The sequence below is a fragment of the Neophocaena asiaeorientalis genome, unplaced genomic scaffold (genome assembly GCF_003031525.2).
Source record: "Neophocaena asiaeorientalis asiaeorientalis breed wild unplaced genomic scaffold, Neophocaena_asiaeorientalis_V1.1 scaffold504, whole genome shotgun sequence".
Lineage (NCBI taxonomy): Eukaryota > Metazoa > Chordata > Mammalia > Artiodactyla > Phocoenidae > Neophocaena > Neophocaena asiaeorientalis.
The window spans coordinates 4253288-4268666 of NW_020174438.1; the positions used below are offsets into that span (position 1 = coordinate 4253288).

Sequence of the window (15379 nt, forward strand, 5' to 3'; positions counted from 1 at the left end):
ACAAATATTATCTATTATTAGAGGGCAAGATTAGTTCTCACAAGGTAAATCTACAAGTGACTGGGGAAGGATGAGTGTGGCAACATGTACAAGCATAAGAAGTAGTTTAATTTAGCTGCTAAGCATAAAGGCGATAGTGAGAGGCATACCTGGGTCTAAACCCTTGCTCTGCTGTTTATTGGCTGTGCAACTTTAAGCGAACTATTTAAACAAGAGCAATGCCTATAAAGTGCCTAGTATAGTATTTGGCACACAACAGATGCTTAATATACAGCAATTATCCACTACGGACGTTCTGAAAAGCCATGATCTCGCCAACATGTGTTCATAATAATAATAGTTGCCATTTACTAGGGCTTACCATTTTGGACTCTGTGCTGGTTACTTCCTATATATTCTCTTTTATGCTTCTTAATCTAGCTAGGTGAGCATAATGGGCCCCTTTCATGATAAAGAAACGAGATGCTCTTTGTGTAGCTATAACCAGTGGGAGGTTGGAGGCCTAATAAGTAGTGGCTTGGAATCCAACCCTTGACCAAACTGGGGCTCGCAGTGCCTTTGCCACCCGCTGGGTTCTCGCTCAGGGGATGGGGCCAGGAGAGCCAGCACCCGCCAGGCCGCACCCACTGAGGCCCCACGTAGCCTTAGCCTCGAGGAGCCTGCCAGGCGAGGCCTCTTCCGCCGCCCCTAGGGCACGGCCTCCTCCTAGGCCTCCGCCGCCACACTTTCCTATCGGACGGCCTTCGGGGCCGGGGCCTCGCAGGTCCCCAGGAGAAGCTGAGCTAGCTAGCGTAAGTTCTGGGGAGGAAGGTTGGGCATCGTTTCTAAGCAACGCGCTGGGGCGGGGGTGGTGGGGCACGCCTTAGACGTCACTGAGGTGCGACAGGGTAACGGCCGGAGCCGCCGCCGCCGCCTGCGGCTCTGAGAGGCTGGCCGAGGGTTCGCTGCTGCTGCCGGAAGCGCGATGCCTTGAACCTGGGGTGAGCTCCGTAGCGCTGGTCTGTCGCCGCTTCCCCTGCACTGCCCCACAGCCCTCGGACAGGGAGGAGAAACGCGGGCCAGGCCTCGAGTGCCGCGCCGGGCTTTCGTGGGGAGACAAGCCCCGACCCGCCGCCGCCGTCTCTAGGCCACGGCTTAGGGTGTGGAGCTGGCTTGGGAGGCCCTTCCGTGGTCATACTGTCTCTAAGCCAGTGGTTTCCAGTGACAGAGCGTGGAAGTGGCTTGTCCCGTTTTGGGCGGGGCGGGGGGAGTGGTTCAGGGGGATCAGGAGACAGCTTTTCCTCCTCGAGCGCGGATCTTCTTTTGAATGTTGCCGCCGGCGCAGTCAGTCGGCCAGCAGACGTGGCTGTTGGTTCCGAGTGCAGGTGCACTTGAGGCGGGGTGGTGGCGGAAGGGTGGTGGGTGTGTTGAGTTAACGCGCGAGTGAGGCTAGAAACCTGTGCGCGCGCCCCGCCCTGGACACCCCAGTTAGAAACCCTTGCCTGGGTGATGGCTCAGAAATGGCCAAGTCCGTCTACTTAACCCGTCCTCCCGTTCTAAATTAGCTTAGGCAGCTCCCCTTGCCAAAGGCCTGGCCTTGTCGAACCAGCCACCGTGAGACCCGGCAGAGACCAGAAGTTTTCTGGCTACTCTTTGTAGTATTCATTCTTGGAAAGGAAACTTTCTGTGTCGCTTTTGAAATGATTTTTTTGTTATTTTTATCGTGTTACAGAATGTGAGTTTACTATTATTGTTCAAATTTATCCCCAGCCCCTTGAAAATTGCAGTGTACGTCCGTGTTCTGACCCTGTCCTATTTCACCGTGCCAGGTGATGCAGTTCTCATCTCTGGCGTATTTCTAAAGCGGCCGTGACACTTCCTGTGGCTTATAACTCTTAGATCTTATGCATGAAGTGATTCTTTTCCACCTCCCTCCCTCCCCGCGCGCCCATTCTTCCTGCTATAAAATGAGCTCCATCCGTTCTGAATTTCATCTGGCACATGAGGTGCCCCGGACCAACGATCCTAAATTAGTCGCCTCTATATTGGAAAGCCCCCTAAGAAGTGATGCTTTCTGAATTAAGAACTCAAAAATAGTATGAATATTTCTCCTTTCCTCTGATGCTGCCTGGCTGCAGTTTCTAAATATTTCCCTCCAGGATATGCTTGTGTGTTTCCAAAATGTGTTCTTTGTCATTTGATAGAAGTGAGTTTTATATTTGATGTGTGTTGTCTGATCCTTCTAAGTTCACATTTAAGCACTTGACACACTTCCTTTCCCTTTCTCTTCCCCCAAAGGCAGAGAATGTCCAGAGAAAATTCTTACAAGTCTAGTTAGTGCATTTCCCACATATGAAATGTATTTAGTAAACACCCTGGTGATATCAGAAACCCATGTTTTCAGTCTCCAAGTACTATCCTTTTGTAATTTTTCTTTGCATAAAATTTTTGTTTGATTAAGGCCTTTGACCCCGGAACAGACATTCTAGACTCTACAGTGGCTCTGACTAGTCTGATAGTTTCACTATGGTCTGTAATAACTGCTGTTACTTTCTTGTCTTGCAGGACAGCTGATAATCTGTTTACAGATCTGGAGTTTGAGTAAACAATGAGTAATAAAATAGGGACCTAGTTTTTAGTACTTAGTTTTTTTCACTGATGCTAAAACGGAGTTAACAGTGAAAATAGTTGATGATTATTTCAACTATAAATATCTCTTCTGTAACTAAAGAAGTTGATACAAGATTTCATGGAGGTCTCAGAGAGGTTTTCTAAATACTGCAGTATTTGTGAGCTAGTCATCTTGTACTTCCAGGCTTTTCATCTTTGCTTTAATCCTTTTATGAATGGATATGGTTTAAATTTTCATGAAGGTTTTTTTTTTCCAGTTACCCATGATGTGATTTTTATAGCTTTACAAAGAATATTTGAACTACAGCAATTCATTTTGTTAGAAAAAGCAGTGATCAAGTGTTATGTTACCACCCACTAGGGAATGTGGCATTTTTGGAATCCTTGATATTCTTAAGAGTTTCAAAATAACAATTATTCTTTATTTAGAAAATCCTTCAAATGTTTTTTTGAAAGCACATTGTTATCCTGCTTGAAAGGACTAAATTATAGGGCACAATAGTATGAAAGCTGCCAGTTCTTTGAGAAGTCTTGACCAGAGATTTATCTTTTGCTGAATTCTATGCCAGTGGTTTGCAAATTAAGTTCCTGTTCAATACTACTGTTTCATTTTCTAGAGGGAAGTATTTTGCTTATACCAAATAATGAAAATTGCTCAATTTACATAAACATTAATGATACATTTTTACAATTTTATATTTTTTCTTGCATGTATTTTTTTTTTAACTTCAGCTTCTCTGCAACTAGTAGATGACTGAACAAGTTAACAAAACTCAAAAGAATACTAAGTTAATAATAAAAAACCAGAAACTGTCAGCAATATTTACTGTATCCATTCATAAACATTTATTGTGTGCTTATGTATATGCCAGAAGAGAGAACACAGCTACTACCCTCAAGAAGCTCATAGAGGGGGATGGTCAAGTGACCTAACTGATGATATGTGCTGTGATAGAAGAATGTGCCTAGTCACCAAAGAGGAACATTGAAAAACCTGTGGCGGGTGACAAGAGGGTGGCCTCAGCAGATTGTTTCATGAACATGCATGTACCCTTGATTGTGGTTTTATTGCATGTAGATCACAGAGTCATATTTTTATGCCCATGATGGATGATGACATTTATCATTTTATGGTATTCAAAATGAATTGTAAATCCTGGGCCCTCTCCACTGAACCAGGTTGAGAACCAATTTTCCTTTTTTTTTGCTGTATGTGGGCCTCTCACTGTTGTGGCCTCTCCCATTGCGGTCCGGACGTGCAGGGTCAGCGGCCATGGCTCACGGGCCCAGCCACTCCGCGGCATGTGGGATCTTCCCGGACCGGGGCACTAACCCGTGTCCTCTGCATTGGCAGGCAGACTCTCAACCACTGCGCCACCAGGGAAGCCCGAGGACCAATTTTCCATGCTCTTTCAGTAGTCTCTAGATAGTGTTCCCTTTTAATCTGAGGAGTTAATAATCAGGTTTCCCAGATACCTGATACCAAGTGGAATTATAAGATAACAAGTTAATATGCTGCCTCAAATTATAAATTTTATTCAAAGTTAGGACACCAGTTCAAAACAATGCAGAAACAAAAGGGACCATTTGCTTTTTTTTGTGGGGGGGAGGTACTGTTTATTGAGGTATAATTGATGTTCAATATTATATGTTTCAGGTGTACAACATAGTCATTTATAATTTTTAAAGGTTGTACTCCATTTATAGTTATTATAAAATATTGGCTATATTCCCTTTGTTGTACAATATATCCTCATAGCTTACCTATTTTATATGCAATAGTTTGTATATCTTAATCCCCTATCCCTATCTTGCCCCTGCCCTTTTCCCCCTCCCCACTGGTAACCACCAATTTGATCTCTGTTATATCTGTGAGTCTATTTCTTTTTTGTTATATTCACTAGTTTATTTTTTTAGATTCCATGTATTAGTGATACATATGGTGTTTGTTTTTCTCTGTCTGACTTACTTCATTACTTCAATTTCAGGTGTACAGCAAAGTGAATCAGTTATACATATACATATATCCACTCTTTCTTAGATTCTTTTCCCATACAGGCCATTACAGTGTACTGAGTAGTGTTCCCTGTGCTATACAGTAGGCCAATATTAACTATTTTATATATAGTAGTGTGTATATGTCAATCCCAATCTCCCAATTTATCCCTCTCCCCCTTTCCCCCTTGGTAACCATAAGTTCGTTTCCTACATCTGTGACTCTATTTTGTAAATAAGTTCATTTGTACCATTTTTTTAGATTTCACATATAAGTGATATCATATGATATTTGTCTTTCTCTGACTTAATTCAGTCAGTATGACAAAATCTAGGTCCATCCATGTTGCAGCAAATGGCATTATATTTCGTTCTTTTTATGGCTGAGTAATATTCCATTGTATATATGTACCACATTTTCTTTATCCATTCATCCATTGATGGAGATTTAGGTTGCTTCCATGTCCTGGCTATTGTAAATAGCACTGCAATGGATATTGGGGTGCATGTATGTTTTCAAATTATGGTTTTCTCTGCATATATGCCCAGGAGTGGGATTGTTGGATCATATGGTAGCTCTATTTTTAGTTTTTTAAGGAACCTTTATTTTGTTCTCCATAGTGACTGTACCAATTTACATTCCCACCAAGAGTGTAGGAGGGTTTCCTTTTCTCCACACCCTCTCCTGCATTTATTGTTTGTAGATTTTTTGATGATGGCCATTCTGACCGGCATGAGGTATAGGTTTGATTTGCATTTTTCTAATAATTAGTGATGTTGAGCATCTTTTCTTGTGCTTGTTTGGCCATCTGTATGTCTTCTTTGGAGAAATGTCTGTTTACTCAACCACTGCGCCACCAGGGGAGCCCAGGTCTGCACATTTTTTGATTGGGTTGTTTGTTTTTTGAAATAGAGCTACATGAACTGTTTGTATATTTTGGAGATTAATCCCTTGTCAGTTGCTTCCTTTGCAAATATTTTCTCCCATTCTGTGGGTTGTCTTTTTGCGTTTATGGTTTCCTTTGTTGTGTAAAACCTTTTAAGTTTAATTAGGTCCCGTTTGTTTATTTTTGTTTTTCTTTTCATTACTCTAGGAGGTGGATCAAAAAAGATCTTGCTGCGATTTACATCAAAGAGTGTTTTGCCTATGTTTTCCTCTACGAGTTTTATAGTGTCTGGCCTTACATTTAGGTCTTTAATCCATTTTGAGTTTATTTTTGTGCATGGTGTTAGAGAATGTTCTAATTTCATTCTTTTACATGTAGCTGTCCAGTTTTCCCAGCACCATTTATTGAAGAGACTGTCTTTTCTCCATTGTATATTCTTGCCTGCTTTGTTGTAGATTAATTGACCATAGGTGCATGGGTTTATCTCTGGGTTTTCTATCCTGTTCCATTGATCTATATTTCTGTTTTTGCACCAGTACCATACTGTGTTGATTACTGTAGCTTTGTAGTTTAGTGTGAAGTCAGGGAGCCTGATTCCTCCGACTCCGTTTTTCTTTCTCAAGATTGTTTTCACTATTTGGGGTCTTTGTGTTCCCATACAAATTAAAAAAATTTTTTGTTCTAGTTTTGTGAAAAATGCCATTGGTAATTTGATAGGAATTGCATTGACTCTATAGATTGCCTTTGGTAGTATAGTCATTTTGACACTATTGATTCTTCCAATCCAAGAACATGGTATATCTTTCCATCTGTGTCATCTTCGGTTCCTTTCATGAGCATCTCATAGTTTTCAGAGTACAGGTCTTTGGCCTCCTTAGGTAGGTTTATTCCTACGTATTTTATTCTTTTTGATGCAATGGTAAATGGAATTGTTCCCTTAGTTTCTCTTTCTGATCTTTTGTTGTTACTGTATAGGAATGCAAGAGATTTCTGTGTATTAATTTTGTATCCTGAAACTTTACCAAATTCATTGATGAGCTCTAGTAGTTTTCTAGTAGCATCTGTAGGATTTTTCTATGTATAGTATCTTGTCATCTTCAAACAGTGACAGTTTTACTTCTTCTTTTCTAATTTGGATTCCTTTTATTTCTTTTTCTTCTCTGATTGCCATGGCTAGGACTTCCAAAACTACGTTGAATGAAAGTGGTGACAGTGGACATCCTTGTCTTGTTCCTGATCTTAGAGGGAATGCTTTCCGCCTTTCACCATTGAGAAAGATGTTAGCTGTGGGTTTGTCATATATGGCCTTTATTATGTTGAGGTAAGTTCCCTCTATGCCCACTTGCTGGAGAGTTTTTATCATAAATGGGTGTTGAATTTTGTCAGAAGTTTTTTCTGCATCTATTGAGACGATCATATGGGTTTTATTCTTCAGTTTGTTAGTGTGGTGTATCACTGACTGATTTGTGGATATTGAAGAATCCTTGCATCCCTGGGATAAATCCCACTTGATAGTGGTGTATTATCCTTTTAATGTATTGTTGTATTCGAATTGCTAGTATTTTGTTGAGGATTTTTGTGTCTATGTTCATCAATGATATTGGCCTGTAATTTTCTTTTTTTGTGGTATCTTTGTCTGATTTTGGTATCAGGATGATTGTGGCCTCATAGAATGAACTTGGGAATGTTCCTTCCTCTGCAATTTTTAGGAAGAGTTTCAGGAGGATAGGTGTTAAGTCTTCTCTAAATGTTTAATAGAATTTGCCTGTGAAGCCATCTGGTCCTGGACTTTTCTTCGTTGGAAGTTTTTAAATTACTCTTTCATTTTCAGTACTTGTGAGTGGTTTGTTCATATTTTCTGTTTCTTTCTGGTTTAGTCTTGGAAGGTTGTACCTTTCTAAGAATTTGTCCATTTCTTCTAGGTTGTCCATTTTATTGGCATGTAGTTGTTTGTAATAGTCTCTTATGATCCTTTGTATTTCTGTGGTGTCAGTTGTAACTTCTATTTCATTTCTAATTTTATTGTTTTGAACCCTCTCCCTTTTTTTCTTGATGAGCCTGGCTAAAGGATTTTCAATTTTGTTTATCCTTTCAAAGAACCAGCTTTTAGGCTCATTGATTTTTTTCTGTTTTCTTCATCTATTTCATTTATTTCTGCTCTGATCTTTATGATTTCTTTCCTTCTACTAACTTTGGGTTTTGTTTGTTCTTCTTTCTCTGGTTGCTTTAAGTGTAATGTTAGGTTGTTTATTTGAGATCTTTCTTGTTTTCTGAGGTAAGATTATATTCCTATAAATGTCCCTCTTAGAACTGCTTTTGCTGTGTCCCATAGGTTTTGGATCTTGGTCTTTCGTTGCAGTTGTCTCTAGGTATTTTTTTGATTTCCTCTTCGATTTCTTCAGTGATCCACTGGTCGTTTAGGAACATATTGTTTAGCCTCCACATATTTGTGTTTTTTCCTGTAATTGACTTATAGTCTCATAACGTGGTCAGAAAAGATGCTTGATATGATTTCAGTTTTCTTAAATTTGCTGAGGCTTGATGTGTGGCCCAAGAGGTGATCTATCTGGAGAATGTTTCATGTGCACTTGAGAAGAAATTGTATTCTGCTGCTTTCAGATGGAAGTATATATTTATATATATTTATGCTGCTTTTGGATGGAAATATATATTTATATATATTATATAAATATAAATTAAGTCCATCTGATCTAATGTGTCATTTAAGGCCTGTGTTTCCTTATTGATTTTCTGTCTGGATCACCTGTCCATCGATGAAAGTGGTTTGTTAAAGTCCCCCACTATTATTGTGTTACTGTCAGTTTCTCCTTTTATGGTTCTTGGCATTTGCCTTATATATTGAGGTGCTCCTATTTTGGTTGCATATATATTTACGATTGTTATATCTTCTTGGAGTGATCCCTTGATCATTATGTAATGTCCTTCTTTGTCTCTTGTAACAGTCTTTATTTTAAAGTCTATTTTGTCTGATATGAGTATTGCTACTCCAGCTTTCCTTTGATTTCCATTTGCATAGGATACCTTTTTCCAATTCCCTCCCTTTCAGTCTGTATGCGTCCCTAGATCTGAAATGGGTCTCTTATAGACAGCATACATCCGGGTCTTGTTTTAGTATCCATGCAGCCAGTCTGTGTCTTTTGGTTGGTGTATTTAATCCACTTACATTTAGGGTAATTATTGATGCGTATGTTCTTAATGCCATTTTGTTAATTGTTTTGGATTTGTTTTCGTAGGTCTTTTTTCTTCCTTCTCTTTTGTTCTCTTGTCTTGTGATTTGGTAACTATCTTTAGTGTTGTGTCTGGATAGCTTTCTCTTTTTTGTGTATGTATCTACTGTAGATTTTTGGTTTGCAGTTCCCATGAGGTTTTGATATAGCAGTCTATATATATATATATATGATTGTTTAAGTTTCTGGTCTCTTAATTTCTAATGCATTTCCAATATCCTGCATTTGTACTCTCCTCTTCTCACAGTTGCTGGCTTTGATATCATATTTGTGTGTGGATGATTTCCTACCTTTACTTTATATTTGCCTTTACCAGTGAGCTTTCTCATTTGTAATTTTCTTGTTTCTAGTTGTGGCCTTTTCTTTTCTGCCTAGAGAAGCTCCTTTAGGATTGTTGTAAAGCTGGTTTGGTGGTGCTGAATTCGCTTAGGGTTTGCTTCTCTGTAAAGCTTTTGATTTCTCCATCAAATCTGAATGAGGAGCTTGCTGGGTAGACTATTCTTGGTTGTAGGTTTTTCCTTTTCATCATTTTAAATATATCATGCCACTCCCTTCTGGCCTGCAGAGTTTCTGCTGAAAAATCAGCTGATAACCTTATGGGGATTCCCTTTTATGTTATTTGTTGCTTTTCCCTTGTTGCTTTTAATATTTCTTCTTTGTCTTTAATTTTGTCAGTTTGATTAATATATGTCTTGGTGTGTTCCTCCCTGGGTTTATCTTATATGGGACTTTCTGCACTTCCTGGACTTGAGTGAGTGTTTTCCTTCTCATTTTAGGGAAGTTTCTGGCTATAATCTCTTCAAATATTTTCTCAGGCTCTTTCTGTCTCTCTTCTCCTTCTGGGACCCCTATAATGTGAATGTTGGTGCGTTTAATGTTGTCCCAGAGGTCTCTGAGACTGTCCTCATTTCTTTTCATTGGTTTTTCTTTATTCTGTTCTGCAGCAGTGATTTCCACGACTGTCTTCCAGCTTACTTCTTTGTTCTTCTGCCTCATTTATTCTGCTGTTGATTCCTTCTAGTGTGTTTTTCATTTCAGTTATTGTATTGTTCATCTCTGTTTGTTTGTTCTTTAAATCTTCTAGCTCTTTGTTAAACATTTCTTGTATCTTCTCAATCAGTGCCTCCATTCTTTTTCTCAGATCTTGGATCATCTTTACTATCATTACTCTAAATTATTTTTCAGGTAGATTGTCTATCTCCACTTCAGTTAGTTATTCTTTTGGGTTTTCATCTTGTTCCTTTGTCTGGAGCATATTTCTCTGTCTTCTCATTTTGTGAAACTTTCTGTGTGGATGGACTCCTTTCCACAGGCTGCAGGATCATAGCTCCTCTTGCTTCTGGTGTCTGGCCCCTGGTGTGTGAGGTTGGTCCTGAGACTTGTTCAGGCTTCCTGGTGGGAGGGACTGGTGCCTGCCCACTGGTGGGTGGAGCTGGGTCTTGTCCCTCTGGTGGGCAGGGCCATGTCAAGGGGTGTGTTTAGGCGTGGCTGTGACCTCAGTACAGCTTTAGGCAGCCTGTCTGCTGATGGTTGGGGCTGTGTTCCTGTCTTGCTGGTTGTTTAGCCTGAGGCGTCCAGCACTGGAGCCTGTAGGCTGTTGCGTAGGGCTAGGTCTTTGTGCCAAAATGGGGACCTCCAGGAGAGCTCACGATTATCAGTATTCCCTGGGGCTTCTGCCACCAGTGACCTTACCCCCACAGTGAGCCACAGACAACCCCTGCCTCCACAGGAGACCCTCCAAACCCACAGGTAGGTCTAGCCCACGCTCCTATGAAGTCACTTCTTTGTGCTGGGTCCCAGTACACATGAAATCTTGTGTGCGCCCTCAAGAGTGGAGTCTCTGTTTCCCTCAGTCCCGTGGAGCTCCTGCACTCAAGGCCCACTGGCCTTCTAAGCCAAATGCTCTGGGGGCTCCAATTCCAGACCCTCAGGCTGGGGAGCCTGACATGGGGCCCAGAACTCTCACTCCTGTGGGAGAATCTCTGTAATACAATTATTTTCCAGTTTGTGGGTCACCCATCCGACTGGTATGGGATTTGATTATATTGCAGAAGTGCCCCTCGAACCATCTAGTTGTGGCTTTTCTTTGTCTTTGGATGTAAAATATCTTTTTTTGTAGGTTCCAGTCTTTTTTGTCCATGGTTGTTCAGCAGTTAGTTGTGATTTGGGTGTTTTCACGTGAGGAGGTGAGCTCAAGTCCTTCTACTCTGCCATCTTGTCGGGAATCGAGAGGTTGCTTTTGGTTTGGATGCTTGCTGCCTCTTTCCTCGTGTGTGTTAGCTGTAATTCCTTTGATATGAGGTGTGTAGGTGCAGCAGGCCATGCGCACACCTGATACAGCAGGGACAGCATTGACTTTTCCTCCCGTGTACCCCACACACTCCCTGGACAGCAGGGGCAGTGCTTGACACCTGCTCGCTGCCTGTGCACACTCCCCAGATGATGGGGGTAGCTATTGCCGCCTGCTCACAGGTTTCCCAGCAGTAGCAATGGCCCACGCCCCCCCGGGACAGTGGGGGCAACACTTGGCGCCCATTCATGGGTCTTGCAGCGCTGGCCCTCGCCCTCCCAGGACAGCAGGGACAGCAACTGGATCCTGCTCGCAGGTCTCTTAGTGGTGGCGGCTACCTGTGCCCACCTCTGGAGCCCATCGTGACAGTGGCGGTGGCCTGTGCCTGTCTCTGGAGCCCACAGTGGCAGTGGAAGCTCACACCTGCCCCCAGAGCTTGTGTAGGTGGTGTCCTGTTGCCTGAGACCATGCGTGCAGGGAAGGAAGCTCCTATAGTGGTCCCACCCCTCTCCTTGCACACCCCCCAGCAGTGGCGCCTTGCCTCTCTGGTTGGCCCAGGCTTCTTCTGAGCACACCCTCAGTTGCCACACTCTAGCCTCTTCAGGCTGTCTCCACACAGCCAACCCTGGTCCTTTCCCTGGGTCTGACCTCCGAAACCTGAGCTTCAGCACCCAGCCTCCGCCCACACCGGTGGACAAGTGTCTCAGCCTGGGGAGTACAAGGTGACGGTACCAACGTCTGTTCAGGTCACTCTCCATTTTGCCTTCCACAATCCGGTTTCTGCACTCTGCTCAAGGCTCCAAAGCTCCCTTTCCATCCAGGCTGATCTCCCTGCCAGTGAGGGGACTTCCCAGGGTGCGGGAACCTTACCTCCTTCACAGCTCCCTCCCTAGGGTGTAGGTCCCATCCCAATTCTTTTCTGTCTCTTTTCTTTCTTTTATCCTTCCTGGTTACATGGAGGTTTTCTTGCCCTTTAGGAAGTCTGAGGTCTTCAGCCAGTGTTTGGTAGATGTTTTGTGCAAGTCGTTCCACTTGTAGATGTGTTTTTGATGTATTTGTAGGAAGAGGTGAACTCCACGTCTTACTCATCTGCCGTCTTGATTCCTCTCCCTCATGTAGTTTTGATTTGCATTTCTCTAATAATTAGTGATGCTGAGCATTTTTTCATGTGCCTATTGGCCATTTGTATGTCTTCTTTGAAGAAGTGTCTATTTAGGTCTTCTGACCATTTTTTGATTGGGTTTTTTTAAATTATTATTATTGAGTTGTATGAGTTTGTGTATTGTGGAAATTAAGCCCTTGTCAGTTGCATCGTTTGCAAATATTTTCTCCCAGTCCGTAGGTTGTCTTTTTGTTTTGTTTATGGTTTCCTTTGCCTTGCAAAAGCTTATAATTTTGATTAGGTCCCATTTGTTTATTTTTGCTTTTATTTCTATTCCCTTGGGAGACTGACGTAAGAAAACATTACTACAGTTTATGTCAGAGAATGTTTTGCCTATGGTCTCTTCTAGGAGTTTTATGGTGTCATGTCTTATATTTAAGTCTTTAAGCCATCTTGAGTTTATTTTTGTATATGGTGTGAGGGAGTGTTCTAACTTCATTGATTTACATGTGGCTGTCCTGCTTTCCCACCACCACTTACTGAAGAGACTGTCTTTTCTCCGTTGTATGTTCTTGCCTCTTTTTTCAAAGTTTAATTTACTGTAGGTGTGTGGATTTATTTCTAGGCTCTCTGTTCTGTTCCATTGATCCATATGTCTGTTTTTGTATCAATACCACACTGTTTTGATTACTGTAGCTTTGTAGTTTTGTCTGAGTCTGGGAGGGTTATGCCTCCATCTTTGTTCTTTCTCCTCAGAATTGCTTTGGCAATTCTGGGTCTTTTATGGCTCCATATAAATTTTAGGATTATTTGTTTTAGTTCTGTGAAAAATGTCATGGGTAATTTGATAGGGATTGCATTAAATCTGTAGATTGCTTTGGGTAGTATGGTCGTTTTAACAATATTAATTCTTCCAATCCAAGAGCATAGAATATTTTTACATTTATTTGAATCAGTTTCCTTTATCAGTGCTTTATAGTTCTCAGCATATAAGTTTTTCACCTCCTTGGTTGGGTTTATTCCTAAGTATTTTTTCGGGGGGGGGAGGGGGTGCAGTTTTAAAAGGGATTTTTTTTTTTACTTTCCCTTTCTGGTATTTCATTGTTAGTGTAAAGAAATGCAACAGATTTCTGTGTGTTAATCTTGTATCCTGATACCTTGTTGAATTTATTTACCAGTACTAGTAGTTTTTGTGTGGAGTCTTTAGGGTTTTCTATATATATTATCATGTCATCTGCATATAATTACAATTTTACCTCTTAAAAGGGTCCATTTTGTAACTCAATAAACAAACAACTAAATCTCTTTAATATCTGTTTGGTGGGCATATTGATTAAATTATCATTAATATTTTACATGAAATCTTAAGACCATATATTTCAAAAGTTTAATTTTTCTTTGTTAAGAATTGTAGGTATAATTTAAAGTTTTCGTTGATTAGAATATTTTATTGCATTTTTATTAAATCAGTACAGGAATGCTAGAGGGAATTTAAGTTTCACTTTGGGAGCGAAATATTAGGTTAGAGGTTGCCTTCTCCACTTCTCATTAAAGCAAAAATTTTCTCTAAAACACTAATTAGATGAACTTCTTATTTTTGCTTAAACACCTCCACCTTTCCAGTGAATGCAAGCTCACATGCTTTGCAAGACAGCCTTTAACCCTTCTGGATAATTATGGATGATAGGAAATTCTTATATTGACCTGAAATCAGCCTAATTTATACTGGCCATTCTGGTCTCTGTAATTATATAAAGTAAATATTACTTCCTCTTCCACATGAAAGCTCTTCAGGTGTTTGAACAAACCTATCACCATGCTCCATGTTGTTACTGAACTATGATTATCTAGAATAAATTGCTTTGTTTCCTCTTCTAGATCCATAACATCTTGCGTGCTTTCCCAAATATATTCAAATGATTAGTGCCCTTTAAAAGTGTCACTGCTTAGAGCTGATTAGAGAACTCTTGTGTGTTGGAACCATTACAGAGCACGGTGGAACTAGGCTCTTGCTCTGGACATCTGCTTCTAGCAAGAGTTTAGGATTATTTTAGCATCTTTCTTATCGCTATTTACTGCTTACTTATTTTGACTGGAACCCTCAGAGCTTTTATATTTTATTTGCTTTTAAACATAACTTACCTATGTGCTTTATGTGCCTTTCAAAACATATTCAGGATTTAACTTTTAGTCATATTTGACATAAAAATTTATTCTATTTCAGAAAATCAGTATCCATTTTCAGTCTTGATTCTGGTATTCTGTGGACATTATTCATTCATTTCAGTTTCAGTCATCCACAGATTGGGCAGGCATGCAGTCTTATCTTTGTGTCATAAACAAAAATGGTAAACATCCCATCTCTTGGTGCCAATCTCCCTCTCCTTCTGCCTAGGCTTTAGTCACTCTGGCTTTTTTTTTTTTTTTTAACCTCAAAGTCACCATACTCCTTCCTATTTAGGCGCTTTCTATAACCTCTGCCTGGAATGTCCTCCCCTTGCCGTGCCTCTATCCCTCTCTTCTCTGGTGAACTCTGACCGATAGCAAATCAAATGTTTGCCCAAGGACTTCTTCCCTGTCACAAGACTAGGTCAAGTCCCCCTTTTATAGGCTTTCAGTACCCTATACTTGTTTGGCTTAGCACTTATTATTTTGAAATTGTGTATTTATTGGTGTGATTGTTGTCTCTTCCCCACTGAATCAGATGCTCCATGGTGGCAAGAACCCTGTTTCTTACGCTCACTGTTGTATCCCCAGAACACAGCACAGTGCCAGGCATATGGTGCTTGTTGAATTTAATTTTTTAAAAGGCCATGTAACAGTGGCTCCCTAACACCAGTGTACAGCCTTTGGCTCCTGATGATTTTTTCACACATCTGGATTAGAACAAGAAAAATAAGGACCATAGTGTTACTGTATGTAGTATATGTCAGTGTGAAATTACTGCCTTCTTGGGAAGGACTTTTATTCTAGTATTATATCCTTCTATTTCCTAGGTTATAAGTTATTCTTTAAATTTTTGTTAAGTTTTAGGGATTTTTTCATTTATTTTTGGAAACTATCCTTACTTAGAATAGAAATAAATGTGCAACACCATGGTGCTTTGAGACTTTATTAGACTATGAAATCCAGAAATTACTAATGTTGAGTACTCTAGAGACCTCCTCTAAGCTAAAATCTTTGTTTCTCTTTGAATACGATTGCTGTGAATCCATTTGGGTATATTTAAAGTATATAATTTTGCCTT

At 40.6% G+C, this 15379-nt stretch overlaps 1 protein-coding gene across 2 annotated transcripts in view; it reads left to right on the plus strand.

The window, feature by feature from the left end:
- Positions 1-895: 895 nt before the first annotated feature.
- Positions 896-15379, plus strand: part of RNF141 (ring finger protein 141) — a 46300-nt gene continuing 31816 nt past the window's right edge. The window contains exon 1 of one of the 2 annotated variants that reach the window (XM_024756956.1): positions 896-980. The gene's annotated coding sequence lies outside the window, so the exon portion shown is untranslated. Of the gene's footprint in view, positions 981-6786; positions 6814-15379 lie in introns of those variants that run through there. The other variant, XM_024756957.1, reaches the window with a different exon arrangement.